Source organism: Phoxinus phoxinus (genome assembly GCF_949152265.1).
Source record: "Phoxinus phoxinus genome assembly, chromosome: 7".
In the NCBI taxonomy this organism is placed as follows: domain Eukaryota; kingdom Metazoa; phylum Chordata; class Actinopteri; order Cypriniformes; family Leuciscidae; genus Phoxinus; species Phoxinus phoxinus.
In genome coordinates, this window is record NC_136882.1 from 2,501,401 (window position 1) to 2,517,336 (window position 15,936).

General features: G+C 42.3%; 1 protein-coding gene across 8 annotated transcripts in view; it reads right to left on the reverse strand.

The window, feature by feature from the left end:
- Positions 1-15,936, reverse strand: part of LOC307002185 (uncharacterized protein) — a 445,540-nt gene that overhangs the window by 112,532 nt on the left and 317,072 nt on the right. Inside the window, exon 1 of one of the 8 annotated variants that reach the window (XM_079619512.1) lies at positions 35-371. The exons of the other annotated variants lie outside the window; for them this stretch is intronic. The gene's annotated coding sequence lies outside the window, so the exon portion shown is untranslated. Of the gene's footprint in view, positions 1-34; positions 372-15,936 lie in introns of those variants that run through there. 8 annotated transcript variants of the gene reach the window in all.

Genomic DNA, 15,936 nt, shown 5'->3' on the forward strand with positions numbered 1-15,936 from the left:
AGCAATATCAACATCATACAGTTCACTAGCTTACCGAGACAAATACAGGTGGAAAACGGGGGTTTTCCAAACTCTCGGTTGCACCTCCTTATTCTGTCTTCTGTGTTGGTTCTTTAGCTTGCTAATACACTCACTTTTATTCCTCTGTTAACTTTAAATCTGTAAATTTCCTCTAGCTTCCCTCGCCATCAATCGTGTTCGTCTTCTCTCTTTCTCTCACATACTCGCGCGCATGGTTGAATCACGCAATTTGCCTCGTGACCTGTCAATCATGTTCAGCTAGGGGAGGAACTATCACTCCTGATTGGCTGATTTCTTCCCAAGGGATATTACGCTATTTTAGCTGTTTTTTCTTAAAGGGATATTAACTATTTTGGCAGATTTTTTTCCTAAAGAGATATTACACTATTTTAATACAATTTTAAAGTAAATTTAACCCTGTATTGCCACTGGGTTACACAGATGTCAGAATCCAATGTCAGATTGACGTTAATCTCCAACGTTGGACGTTGTGGTTGTGATTGTGGTTGAAAATCGGTTAACGTCAGAAACCAACATCAGTCGAGTTCTGACGTCAACCAGACTTTCATTTACAACCAAAATGCAACCAAAATCATCCTTGACGTTACTTTCTACTCAAGGGCCTTGACAGAAATGTAGTGGAGTAAAAAGTACGATATTTGTCTTTCAAATGTAGTGAAGTTAAAGTAAAAGTATCCAGAAAAAATAATACTCAAGTAAAGTACAGATACTCCAAAAGTGTACTTAAGTACAGTACTCAAGTAAATGTACTTTGTTACTGTCCACCTCTGATAACCGCTATAGTTACCACACTCTCCCCTCAAAAATTTAAATTAAAATGCATCGTTTCCTTGTCCCAAGTCAACAGAAGTCAGCATTAAGGGAGGAGACAGTCACAGGACCCAGCAAAAAACATAGGAAATATGATCCTGAGTATTTAAAGTTAGGTTTTATCTGGTCGGGGTCCGAGGCTGCACCTCTGCCGCAGTGTGTGGTCTGCAAGGTGGTGCTAGCAAATGATAGCATGAGACCATGCAAACTTCGGCGTCACATTGACACTAAGCACACAAATTTAGTGAACAAGCCAGTTGAGTTTTTTGAGAGGAAGCGTGATGATTTGCAGTCACAAAAAAACATAATCCAGTCGTTTGGCACTATTAATATGAAGGCGACAGAAGCTTATCGTGTCGCGCTACGTATAGCGAAGGCAGGCAAACCCCATAACATCGGCGAAACATTGCTACTCCCTGCAGCCAGAGATATGTGTTCAGTGATGCTGGGAGAAGCAGCTGCTGCTTGACGCGATCCCTATCTCTGACAATACCATCCAGCGACGAATATCAGACATGGCTTGTGATGTCAAAGAGCAGGTCCTGGACTGTGTTCGTGAAAGCCCCGTTCACATGCTTTTGTCATAGAAAATTATGATGAAATATCTTTGTCAACAAACCTTTATCACCTAACGAAAACGAGACGAGACGCAACGTAAATGCTGGTCATGTGACGATGACTAAAATTAAATGTATAATGCAATATTGTTGACGAATAAAAACGAGACTAAATGTGGATTACTAAATAAAAACTATGTGTATCGGAGGCCAGCTAGTAGTCGCTGTGCGAGTAAACCTCACTCCTCTGATCTCATTAGGCTCTCTAGCGACAGATACTAGAGGCTGCAGTCTTCAGCCTCCTTGTTAGAACGCCTGACTCTCATGCCGGAGACCTGGGTTCGAGACCCGCACGGAGCGGGGTGAGAAGGACCCGGGTGGAGGGGTTACATTGGTGCCGTGACCTGGATGGGAGTGAGGTTTAGGGGGGTGAGTGTAACGGAGGCCAGCTAGTAGTCGCTGTGCGAGTAAACCTCACTCCTCTGATCTCAATAGGCGCTCTAGCGACAGACGCTAGAGGCTGCAGTCTTCAGCCTCCTTGTTAGAACGCCTGACTCTCATGCCGGAGACCCGCACGGAGCGGGGTGAGAAGGACCCGAGTGGAGGGGTTACATATGCTAAAATGTCTCTTCATTTTCATTGACCAAAACGAGACGAGACGAAATTGCCTAACGTGACGACGAATGAGAGAGTTGTGCGTGAGCCCATAAGTTTAAGCTTTGTCGGCTATGAATTCTGGTTTGCGATCTGGTCACCCGATTATCAGCGAATTTAACAATATTATTCCATTAGCTATTCCATTAAAATGTCTGATATATTTGACACATTCATAATCATTACTTTTGCCGGTTCTTTGTGACTGCTGTTATGTTGGCAGCGTCACCCTCCGGTTACATGAACGCGTCACCACCGCATCAGCACCGAACACATGGAGATTTTATTTTAGTGAATAATCGCACAACCTATTCGATATTCTAGAATTAAATAAACTAATCAAATATAAAAAAAATCGTGACTCATCCCTGCATGGAATCTCTTGTTTCTATTCCCAAATCATCACTCACGTCTCACCCAGGGATTATAAACGTTTCTTCATTGGTTCGCTTTTAATTAGGCCTATTATATTCGTATTCTTTACTGTGGTAAAGTAGAAAAACGCTGTAAGACAGACGGCCTACATTTGTACTTGCATGTCAAATTCTTTTTAACACAGTTTGTTTTACGAAAGTCCTAATCCCCTTCACCTCCAGCTACTTCTGTGGGTGTGGGTTTTCCGCACTGACCCTGATGAAAAACAAATACAGATCAAGGCTGCAGGTAGCCTGACTACGTCAGACTTCGTACTTCCGCTCAATTTCATTTCGCTTCTGTACTTAGTCTGATACATCGACATGTCTCTCAGTTTTCCTCCGGCCTGAAAACAGCCGGCCAATCAACGAACAGAGGGCGGGCTGAGAGCCGTGACGTAGACGCTAAGCGCCGAGTTTGAGATTGGGGAAATCGAAAACGACCGCGGATATGGAGACAAGGGATGCAATTCGCTCTGTTGTGGAGAATATTCCCGGCATTTCCAGACTGAAGGACGAACAAGAAGAGTGTTTGGTAAACATTTTGAATGGAGGTGATGTCGATATGTGATATCTAGGTCTCTTTTATCTGTCGAGCTCGAACTGGCACCCTTTTGACAGGTCAGTGTCTCCTTTTTTTTCCAGTTCGTAAATATTGCCATGTCATGCTGTAATCTTGCAATTAAGTTGCAGCATTTCCGACAGACTCGAAATGAACAAAGAGCTGTGTTTGACATAACTAATCCTAACTTTGACAGTTGGCTGCAAATATTTTCCTGTTTCTCTTTACTGTCAAATAATAGTTTAGAGGCCCCGATTGTGCCGTGGATGCGTAGATTTACATCACATAATCTACAAAAGTCGTTGACAGCGATGTTCACTCCGGTATTTCTCTCGATGGTTTCGTTTTCGCATTATTTATAATGTGTTTACAGTGGCAGTTCGATGCTGCTGAGCTGGCGCATAACCAAACGTTATGTGATTGGCTTACGGGTAACCAATGATTTTATACTTCAGACGAGCGCCCCCCCCGCGATAAAGAAAACACTTTTCAATGATGCCATGCCAGACTCTGTCTATGAAGCAAAGCGAAGTAGCAGAGTTTGGTATTACCAGGCTAGGCTGCAGGTGGAGGACGACTTGCTTTATTTCTCTCTGGAGTGCAGCCCCGCACCGAACACATCAAAAGCGCATCATTGTTCCCACTTATATGGACGATTAAATTGAAACGCACGTGTTGTCTTGAATGCATAAAGTGATTGGGCCATAGGGTTGATGATGCTCTTGTAGCGCAAATGACGTGAATGGCGCAATTTGTTTGTTGTTTAAATCTGAGGTTTTAGGTTGAAAATATGTGAATCTGTTCGATCTGATAACATGCCTTTTAATGCAGTTGACTGTTAAATGTTATTGTGGCGAGCAGAACGAGGTCGAGGGACGTGAGTGGACGGCGCGCGATTAATAATGAGCAACACGCACCGGTCTCGTATCTCTCAAGGAGGAGCGGAAGCATAAAGAAGGAGCGACGACAGTTATGTGTTCCGTGAAAAAACAGCGTTGTCGTTCATTGATCAGAGAGCTGTCCATTGTGCTAATTTAGTTCGAGACCATGTGCGCTTTTTCAGGTGTCGTCGGCGGTAGCTTTGGCGCCGATTACAATTTTAAAGGGATAGTTCACTTCAAAATGAAAATTCTGTCATTTACTTACCCTCAAGTTGTTTCAAACCTGTATGAATTTCTTTCTTCTGCTGAACTCAAAGGAATACATTTTGAATAATGTCAGTAACCAAACAATTAACTGGTCCCATTGACTTCCATAGTATTTTTTTCCCCCTACTATAGAAGTCAATGGGACCAGTTAACTGTTTGGTTACTGACATTTTTCAAAAAAAAATTTTTTGTGTTTATTCAAATACAATTTAAAAAGATTTATCAGTTTATACATGTGATCAGTTGTTATTGAAACTCATTGCCTGGAACACACAAAAGATGGCATATACTGCAGAGGCGTGTGTGGCTTACGGCAGGCGGACAGGGTTTTGGGGAAGGGGGGCTCGGCTGTCCTTACCTACTGTAACGGGAGGCTCACATTCACCCAATTTGAAAACCCCTGACCTACAGAACTGAATTGCATCCGAAAACCGGGATATTTTCATTTAGCAACTTCACTTTATCTACAATTACCTCTACAAAAAAATACAAATACCTGAACTAGGGGTGGGCGATATGGCAAAAATATCATATCACGATTTTTTTCCGGGAAATCACGATTCACGATTTTATCACGATTCCTTTTCATGTTGGTTTTACTATTTTGCAAGTGACTGAGCATCACAGCCAAACTAATGTCCCTATTTTAAAAACAAAGCCTTAGGTAACAAAATATAAAATAAAAAAGAATGGCAGACATTTAGGCCAAAGTGGCGAAGATAAAAAATATTTGTCATTGTCTTTGTTATTAAAAATTAAGAACAAAAATACACATACACAACTTAATATACAAATTAAATAAACAGTGCTTTATTTTTTCAGCTACAGGTGTATTTAACTAGCCTGGCTAACGCCAGACCCAATTCTCGTTGAGACTTGGGTCTGGGAACCACATTTAGCATTTTCTCGTATTTGAGGCGTGGTTTACGAATGCCCGGCGCCGTTTATTGGGTGCTAAGAATGTCTATCAAATGCACCTGTACGTAGCTCATAGCCAATCGTTTCCGTTATACCAGATGACGTATGTAGAGCGACAGAAATTAGACAAGGAAGAAGACGACGGGTAAGATATTTTTGTGTAAACAATGACGTTCAGCGACTATTGCCGTTTGTGCAAGATAAACGTGAGGGTCGAAGGTATATATGGATATAAACAAACTGCTTAGTTGTGTCGCATAGATGTCGTCATCGTCTTGCTGCTCCCTCCCCGTTCTGTGATTGGTTCCCTACATGAGGCGAAAATCTGGTCCATGGTATCCAGACTGCCTTTCAGCGTGAATAAAATCGCGCTGCGCATAGGCAGTATGGGGAAACCCAGGCTAGTATTTAACAGCATTGAAGAAAGTAATTAAATGAACAAATATGAAAATAAAACACAACATCGACTTCACTGTATAAATTTTACATTGATTCTTATTAAAGCTACTATTAAAGTTCTCAGTCAAGAGTGAGTGAGATGCTCTTTGTATTTTGTTGTTTTATTAACAGGGATAGTTCTCCCAAAAATTTAAAATCTCTCAAGCCGCTTTAAACCCGAATAAGTCTCCCTCTTCTGTTGAAAATAAAAGTTATTTGGAGGAATGTGGGTAATCAAACAGTTGATGTACCCCAGTGACTTCCATAATAGTTTTTTCCTACTATGGTAATCAATGGGGACCAGCAACCGCCCAGTTAGCCACACTTCTTAAAATATCTTCTTTTGTGTTCAGCACAAGAAATAAATTAATACAGGTTTGGAACAACATTAGAGAGTGAGTAAATAATGACAGAATTTTTATTTTTGGGTAACTGTCCCTTTAAGGACAAGCGGCAGCATGTTTACTATTAGGGCTACTGTCACTTTAAGATCTGCGCGCAATGAATTTTTTCTTCATTTTTTCTATTGTTCTTTCACTTTAGACATAACCAACTTTGTTTATGTAAACCTTGTGTGTATTTGACAGTATTAGCGCAATAAGACTCGAAAGATAACTTAGTCCAGTAACAGGCGCTGTTAGACAGGCTTTAGTGCATGTGCGCTTCGGGTGTTTGTGCTCAGAATAGCGCCCGTTAGAACAACGCATCAGCAGCGAATGACATGTTTAACCGGCAAGGCTTTAAAGCACATGCAAATAATTCATTTTTATGAACTACAGTGTCCCGTTCCTCTGCATTTCATGTGGATATACGTCGCGCTGTACAGTATGTTGAGACGGAGGCGCCAGAAATGCAAACTGATCAAATGGACGATCCTACGATATTTTTTCAAAAGCAGATCGTGGAGACATTTTAATCGTCCACGATCAAAAATCGTAATATCGCACACCCCTAACCTGAACATCCCATAACCCTTACGTAGCTAACAATAACTAACTAATGCCCCAACTTAAACACTCCTATTCAAACATTTCTATTTTAAGTACTTAAGTCCTACATTCTAACTTTAAGTAAGTGTAGGCTGGCCTAAAATATCATATGTGGAAGTCTTTGTGCTTTTTCTAGTTCTCAAAGGATACTTTCGCTGCTGATGGTGCTCGTCGTGCATATCATCACTGGTCAGCTCTTTATCTTCTGTATTCTCTCTTTCTTCTTGGTTCAAGGTGAGTTTCAGCTGCAAATCCTCTTCAACCTGTTCCGTCTGTATAGTGTCCTCCTGTAGTTCCTCTTCTTCCCTTTCAGGATGCTCCTCCATCGTGTCCACCTCCGATGCCATCCGGAGCCGTTTTCTATCAGTCGTACTGTTCCGGGGCTGTCGTCACCTTCTGTGGCTGGAAATCCTCTGCGTCTGGTCTGAGAATGCTTCTCACAGGCTCATTAGCCAACTCCAGCTGAACTCCGTCGATGTATTCCCATTCATCCTCTTCATCCGAACCGGTAAGTTCAGGTCCCTTACAGTTTATACTTATGTGTGGCCTTTTCTTTTCCTGTATTTTCCTCATTCTTGGTGTCTCTTGTTCATCCATAGGCAGAAAGTCACATGGTAGCAGCAAATTTCTGTGAAGCACTCGTTTTCGCCCTTGCACATTTTCTGGTTGTACTTCATACTCTGGGCTGGCTGGGTATTTGTTTGAAGTTACTATGTTGTTATGATCAGGCACACTGGCCACAACATAAAGTGACCGCAAAGTCAGTTGGACTCGTTTATCTAAGGGGTTTATTAAACAATTGAGTAAATTACAAACAAAACAGAAAATGGGAGATTAACTACAACAAGACAAAACATTGCAGGAAGCTCAAGAACAGGCGTGGTGGCCGGAACACAAGAATTCTCTTCACGGAGTGCCTCAGCTTTTAAAGGGTATCTCTCCACCCACTCGTTACCGATCACACCTGCACACAATAACCAATGAAAACATACTGCCGAGCAGCCAAACATTAGTAGAGGTAACAGAGCCACCACAGGTAGTGGAGGGACGTAACACCCACCTGCCGGTAAGCACTTATGTTGACTTTTGCTTGTGTATTTCGGTGATAACAGTGCAGTATATATATATATATATATATTGTGGTTCTGATCACACAATCAAACTCTACACAAAGTTTCCCTCACAGGAAGTTTTCCAGGTGTTCTGGGAATCTGTTTGTCCATCTGCCAGCAATCTTGTGTACTGGACTAAGGCACAGAGGATGTGACAGGAAGCCTTCCCAAGCCCTAGCATTGCACGGAAGATCCAGCTCATAGATGATCGGTTCATGTATTCCTGTCGGGTAGCTGCTGGACTGAGGGAACAAGTAATTGCCGACATATTCGGGGTAAGCGTGGCCACAGTGAGTAGGGCCATTATCACCTGGGCTTAACTACCTGTTCTTTGTGTTGGGTTCAGTACCCATTTGGATGTCCAGGCAACAAATATGCTTCTCCATGCCAAATAAGTACAGTTATTTGGATTGCACAGAAATCCACTGTGATCACAGAAATCGCAGAAATCCCCACATCTCTGACACTCCACTCAGAGATCTTCTCCAGCTACAAGAGCACTACAACATTTAAAGGTCTGGTTGGAGTAGCTCCGTGTGGTGCAATGACTTTCATCTCGCTTTACAGGTTCAATCTCCGACAAAGAGATCACAAAGAAGTCCGGCATTTTGGACCTGCTTACATATCCATTTAAAGCATAGTGTGTTTGCCGTTGCGTCACACTTTTTCTCTAAAAGAGCAAATTCCGAGACGTTGTTTCAAATGCCTCGCACCTAATGCGCCTCGTGTAGGCCAGTCTCCGTGTACCTCGCTCTCTCCTAAACAAACTCCCTCGCTGGTCCTGTTTACACAGGTGGACCAACGCCCCTCTCTTCGAGCAGCCGTTCTTCGGCGGATCAGGCGAGGATGATGAGAGGGATGACAGCTTTTCCATTGCTGAATCCGAATGCAACGAGTGGGCGGGCTCCGTTTTAGGCCCCGCACACTCAAGACAAGCCAGCACGAGCAACGTGAGAACCAGCTTTGACAGAGCTTCTCCGCGTGCTAAACAGGGCCGTTGAAGACACTTAAAAATCAGAGTGAGCCACAGCTGCATCAAAGCCCTGGCTCCCTCGAAAGCAACCGACTGGTATCAGTCCCGCGTGAGCATGGGTGTGGTTTCAAAGAGAAAAGTGGTCTCGATAGACGCCTCCAACCAAGGTTGGGGGGCCCTATGTGAGGGCAGGCCCATCTCTGGCCTATGGACAGGTCCGGAGAAGCGCCTACATATAAACTGTCTAGAGATGAGAGCGGTCACTCTATCACTGAAAGCTTTTCTCCCATATCTAAAGGGCCACCACCTCCTGGTCTGGACGGACAACAGGGCAGTGGTATCCTACATAATTCGCCAGGGTGGTCTCATGGCCAGGAGCCTCATTCTATGGGCTCAGCACAACCTGCGCTCGCTGAGAGTGGCGCATGTGCCAGGCATTCTGAACCAAGGTGCAGATATGCTATCCAGAGGCAACGTTCCCCCAGGGGAATGGTCTCTTCAACCGCAGACGTTTCAGCTCATATGGAGCATCTTCGGCAAGGCCGAGGTCGACCTCTTCACCTCCACCGAACATTTTTCACAAAAAGCAGGGATGCGCTTTCCCACGACTGCCCGAGCCGCCCGCTATATGCATTTCCTTCGATCACGATGTTACCACAGGTCGTCGAACGGATCAGGGAGAGCAAGTGTGCAGTGTTACTAATAGCCCCCCTCTGCAAGACCCAGTTATGGTTCTCTGAGTTGGCGCAGCTGCTGGAAACATTCCCATGGCCGATACCGCTGAGGAGGGATCTCCTCACGCAGGCGAACAGGAAAATTTGGCATCCCCGTCCCAACTTGTGGGCCCTTCATGTATGATCCCTCAACGGGTATCCGGGGGTCTCCCGGAAAGGGTGTTAAAAACCATCACTGAAGCGAGAGCACCTTCAAATAGGCGCATCTATGCTCAAAAGTGGGTAGTATTCTCCGGCTGGTGTGTAGCAGAGCCTGGACTCCTACTAGTGCGCTCTTGTGGCCGGGCAATCATTAGGAAGAAACGACCTCGTCGTTTACTTCCTTAAAGGGGCAATGAGGTTTGACCCCCCTCTGTGCCTATCTGGGACCTCTCCACGGTCCTGGAAGCCACGAAGGGTCCCCCATTCGAGCCGCTTCGGTCTGCGGACCTGAAACCGTGGTGAAGCTTAATTTAATGTAGAGTCACTGCTAGCTTACCTCACTACATTTTCCAAGTAGCTTGCCCAACACTGCAGCTCCGTAAAGGTTTTGTTCTGTCCTCCACACGGTGCCAACTCATACCAGGAACATTTCAGAAGCGAAGCAGCTGGATTTGCGAAACCCCGAGATTTGCCAGTCTGACGTTGTTTTTCTTGATTTTTGCGGTTCTACCATGGTTGGCTAAGTTGTTCAGCTTAATTTGTGTTTATTGTTAATTCTCTGTCATATTCATTCTATGAAGAAGCACTGCGTTGACATACTGGTGAAGTTCACGATCCTCTGTCAATTTTCTGAAGATGAATGTTTAGAAATGACACAGCTTGGGATGAAACCCTGTTTGTATCAGCAAACGGAGAGTTCATCTGTCGAGGCTGTCGTCTGGGCCGCACTCTGCCTTAATGATCTGAGGTTTGTGCATACTGTGCTGAGTTTCAACTATCACGTGTGAATTGAGTGTGTTGTAGTGTATACACGAGCGTGGGATGTTGCAGAGTGTACAGGCGACCAGCCTATAATCCCTTGACGAAGCGGTGTTGTTCTTTTTGGGCGAGCCCTGCCCTGGGTGATGAAGAGAGGAGAAGAAGTGATACAGAACCGCTGTACCCTCCTCCCTGTCCGAGTCCAGTGAAGAGCCTGCTAAAGGCAGTGAAGTATACGCACCGTCCTCTCAGTCCGAGTTCAGTGAAGAGCCTGCTAAAGCTATGAAGTATACTCACCTCCCTTTTCTTTGCCTGAGTTCACTGAAAAGCCTCACAGAGCCACGGAGTCTGTGCTGAAGCCCCACGGAGCCACTGAACGGAGTCAGCTGCTGTTGACATCCAGCCTGTGGACTCGAAGAACGGAGTTATAACCAAGCCCTCGTCATCTGACGCCGTAGTCACCAAATCTTGTTGTCCGCCTTTTCTCTGGTGCGGGGTAGCTCCTCAAGTGGTCTGGTAGTTCGGGGGTGTTGACTGGCAGGCAGAGCCTTCACACCTCCGGCTTGGGCGTGACATGAACACCTGGTTTGATGTGCCTTGTAGGCATATAGGCTACGTCCAGTGCTGAATAAAATAATAATAACAATAGCCTATAGCAGGCGGCCTATAAATCATTAAAAAGAAACACTTCAGTAGCACTATGCGCGAGAAAAATATATTGATTATCATGTTACCTCAACGTCATAACGAATGGAAACATTTGGAGTAAAAACATGAAGCCTAATGTTTGGTGCGTTTTGCTTTTCAAACGCACAGCGCGACTGACTCAAACTCATAGCGCGTGCAGAGAACATTTACTGAAGCGATCCGTTCCAAACTATTAAACATTATTGTTACCATATTATACATCTACATTTGAGCAGATATCCAGAAACACAATATTTCACATTAAACAAGGGTCTAAACATTATAATATTCACCATGTTAGAGTAAACACTCATACTAGCCTACTTTTATCATGCTGTTTTAATATCGAACATAAAAACATCCTTATGTCATACATGTATATAAATTTAGCATTGAAAGGTTGCCAGTCTAGTTCACGTTTCAACAGGTTTCTGTCTATATATAGATACACATACATGTACAACATTAGGCTTCATGTTTTTACTCCAATCTCATTTCATAACATACATTTTAGTTTAGCACCAGTTTAACATGTCTTACCTTAAAAATCTTCTAAATCTTCTGAGGTAAATCCAAGTGAAACAGCACAGCACAAACAAACTCAATGAAAAGCAGAGGAGTACGTTACTGAAGTCTCTGATTCTTTGTTTTGACGTAATGAGGGCGTTTTGCGTGGACTTTTTGCATGTCAATTGCTCTTGCGTGGGTGTGGTCACATTAGAGTTAATGAGGACCCGTTTGAAAAACTGTATATGTCGCTGCTTTCATACGAACTACTTAAACAGAGAAAATTTGTTTTTGATATAATTTACATCATTTAAAAATAGAGACATTGAGAGAGACGGCAGAATGCGCATCATGTTTCTGTTTTATATATTTATTGATTTGCACACAAAAACACAGTAAAGGCACTTGGATAACAATAACAAACATATTTGTATACAACTTTTTTCAAATGTTTTTTTTTTAAATAAAAAGTAAAAAAAATAACCAAATAAATAATACAAAATTAATATATTTATTCATTTATTACAATAAAAAAAAAAAAAAAAAATATATATAAAAAAAAAAAAAAAAAGGGGGAGTGCGTGTTAAGAGTTAGGCCTAATTAGCCTGGAAAAATTGCATAAATGGTTGCCACTTATTGTAAAATTTAGCGAGACTACCTTTCTTAGAATATCTTATTTTTTCCAGTTTTAGAAAAGACATGACATCAGTCATCCAAAGTGTACTGGATGGAGCATTTGTTGCTTTCCAATTAAGAAGAAGATGGCGTCTCATTATCAAGGAGGTGAAAGCCAGGACCTCTAACTGCGCTGATGAAAAACAATGGTATTCTTGAGGAATACCAAAAATGGCTACATGCGAAGAAACATCAATGGTCTTGAGGAGCACTTTAGACATGGTGTCAAAATAAGTTTGCCAAAAATTTCCTAGGGTTGGGCAAAAGAAAAACATGTGCAAGATTACAAGGTGAGCCAGAGACTCTGTCACAGACATCAATTGTATTAGGGAAAATTTGCGATAGTCGGGTTTTAGAATAGTGACATCTGAACACTACTTTAAACTGTATTAAGGTCAAGCGGGCACAGATTGAGGCTTTATGAATACCGTTTAAAACAGAGTCCCACCAGTCAACATCAAAGGCCAAACCCAACTCTTTCTCCCAAGCCTCCTTCGTCCTAGTGATTAAAAAATCATCATAGGACTGGATAGTACCATAGACTTTAGAAATTAAAGATCTTTGTGAAAAATTCAACTGTAAAAGACTGTCCCATGTCTGCTCAGGAGGAATTTGCGGAAAATTAGGAAATAAACATTTTACACAGTTCCTAATTTGAAAATACCTAAAAAGATGTGAAGACGAGAGGCCGAACTTGCTAGTTAGATCTGTGAAAGAACAAAAAACCCCATCTTTATAAAAATCCTTAAAACATTTCAGACCCTTATCATGTCATAAAGTGAAAATGGAATCAGTAAATGCAGGTTTGAACGCATAATTCTTCAACAATGGACTTGATATGGTGAGAGTAAGAAATTTAAAATGCTTTCTAAATTGAAACCATATCAACGCGCATCATGTTTATTTTCTTTATTTAAAACATCTTAATATAAAACATAAAGGACAGACTAAAGTTCTGCTGGAAGTACAAGGGTTAGACAGCAGAAGACTGGGGCAAAGTTATTTTCTCTGATGAAGCCCCCTTCCAACTGTATGGGACATTTGGAAAATCAATTGTCCGGAGAAGAAAAGGTGAATGCTACCATGTGTCCTGTGTCGTGCCAACAGTGAAGAATCCTGAGACCATTTATGTGTAGGGTTGTTTTTCATTCAAAGGTTTTCTCACAATTGACCTTTAGCAAAGACCCGCCCCCCTTTAGTTACTGTCCGACAAGCCATGCCGCTCTCACGCTACATCATGTTGTCACGCAGTGAAAAATACAATACATTTGCAGAGAATAAATTCCGAGCATGGGCTACCATACTTGGCCTTCATGAAAAGTCACATCACATCATAATGAAATGGCTCGGTGTTCATTATATTGACATTTTGGATCTGTGGCCAGGCAACTCCCCGGATCTTAATGAACATGAACATCCAGATAAATACACTGGCAGTGCCAAATTGGTCATTAAGAGTCTTTCTTTTGTCCTACTCGTACAGTTTTACAGGGAAATACAATTGAGAGACCAGACGCTGACTGTGTCTCTGTGCTGGGGTGATATAGTGTCGTGATGAAGGGATAAAGGGGAATAGGTGAGCTCGAGAACTCTGGTAAGTGTAAGTGACGTATAGCTGGGAGCATAAGGAGAGTGTAATCTTGACAGTAATGTTCTTGGACCCACGATGGGATACAGTGAAATAGAATCACCTGAAGAACAATCTTCCGCATCCCTTTCACAAGATTCGAGCAAACATAGCGTTTATCTAATCTCTTTGTTCTCCGGACGCATTTTGCAATGGGTAAACACTATCTGGAAGTAGTCCCCATCATGCAATTAGCAGTGAGGCAGGATCAGTGGTGAGGCACTTGCAGCTCTAACAAACTTCCAGATGTTACCAGTTGAGCCCCAACAGTAGCCATATTTAAGGCCACATTGAAGACATTAACAATTAATTTTCTCACTAAAAATGAAGCAAATAATGCTGTGTAATGAGCTTATTTAATTCATTTTTGTTTTTCATATTTCTGTTAAATTTTTCCATTTCATAGATAGATTTTCAACATGCGGAGTGTGAGGCTTAAGATTTCCATTTTGTGAAAAACTCTTGCCACACATTTTACAGATGAAATGTTTCTCTCCAGTGTGAAGTCTCATGTGAGTGTTGAGGCTACTTTTATGACTGAAACTCTTTCCAGTGATGACATATAAAACTGTTCTCTCCTGAGTGAATCCTCATGTGGCAATTAAGGGTTACTTTACGTGTGAAACTCCTTTCACACTGATCACATGTGAACTTTTTTTTCTTTTTCTAATAAAGCAGTTTCTCTCCAGTGTGCATTATCATGTGGGAATTAAGGTTTTTTTTTTTTGTGAAACTCCGTTCACAATGAGAGCAAGTATAAGGCTTTTCTCCAGTGTGAATTCTCATGTGGGCTTTAAGGGTTCTTTTTTTATTGAAACTTTTTCCACACTGTTGACAGGTGAAAGGCTTCTCTCCAGTGTGAATTCTCATGTGGTCTTTAAGGCTTTGTTTTTGAGTTAAACTCTTTCCACACTGTTGACAGGTGAAAGGACTCTCTCCAGTGTGAACTATCATGTGGACTTTAAGGCATTGTTTTAGAATGAAACTCTTTCCACACTGTTGGCAGGTGAAAGGACTCTCTCCAGTGTGAATTCTCATGTGGACATTAAGGTTTTGTTTTTGATTGAAACTCTTTCCACACTGTTGGCAGGTGAAAGGTCTCTCTCCAGTGTGAATTCTCTCGTGGGAATTAAGGATGTGTTTATAAGCAAAACTCTGTTCACAATGAGAGCAAGTATAAAGTCTTTCCCCAGTGTGAATTCTCATGTGGACATTAAGGGTTTGTTTTTGATTGAAACTCTTTCCACACTGCTGGCATGTGAAAGGCTTCCTTCCAGTGTGAATTACCATGTGGGATTTAAGGTTTCCTTTTTGACTGAAACTTCTTCCACATTCCAGGCAAGTGAAATAACTGTTAGGTTTCGTCTTCTGAGCTCTTTTTCGTGAGTGAGTCTTTTCCATCTTTGTTGATTTCTCTCCAGTGAAATCATGATGTTCATCTTCCATATTATTCAGTTCTTGACTCTCCTCTTTCAGCGGCATTAGGTCTAAAGAGAAAAAAGACAAATACAAGTTAACACCAACTTAATGGCAACACACAGCTGGCAACCTCACAGCTTAACTAACTTGACTAACTGGGAAAGTGTCTGCATGCGTTTAAGATAATTCACAAACATTGTGGCACAAACATCTCCCGGATGGGTGAAATGGGACTCAGTAGCCTGTATTGGCACATACACTGCAGCTGGTGGTCAATGCCATCTGTGTTTGTGCATTGTGTTATCATTACAGCTGGGCAGCTTGTCAGACACTGCAACCACAGTACCTCTACATGCAAGGCACTGGAGGCAAAATAAGAACAAATGCAATTTCCGAAACACCAGCTCATTCAATTTTGCAAAACAAGATGAAACTCGGTGTGTGAGGTGTTTGGGAGACTTCTTGTTCTGTCTGACCGAACGGTAACAAAGCTGCAAGAAGCCAGGGGTCTGTTTTTCGTACGTCGCTAAATACATCCGAGATCAAATGGCACATCCAAGATTATATCATCATGCTAATCATGATCTGGCTAAATAGCTTCTTCGAACACACCTGTTGTTTATGATTAGTATCGCTGGATTGAGTTATCTGAGATAACTGCGCGTTCATGCGTTGGTTTAAAAGGGGATATGTATTGATAGTAGAAACATTAATCAGCAACGTTGCTACAGGCTGCTCACCATGGCCAAAGAGCGTGCACAGTTTTTCTC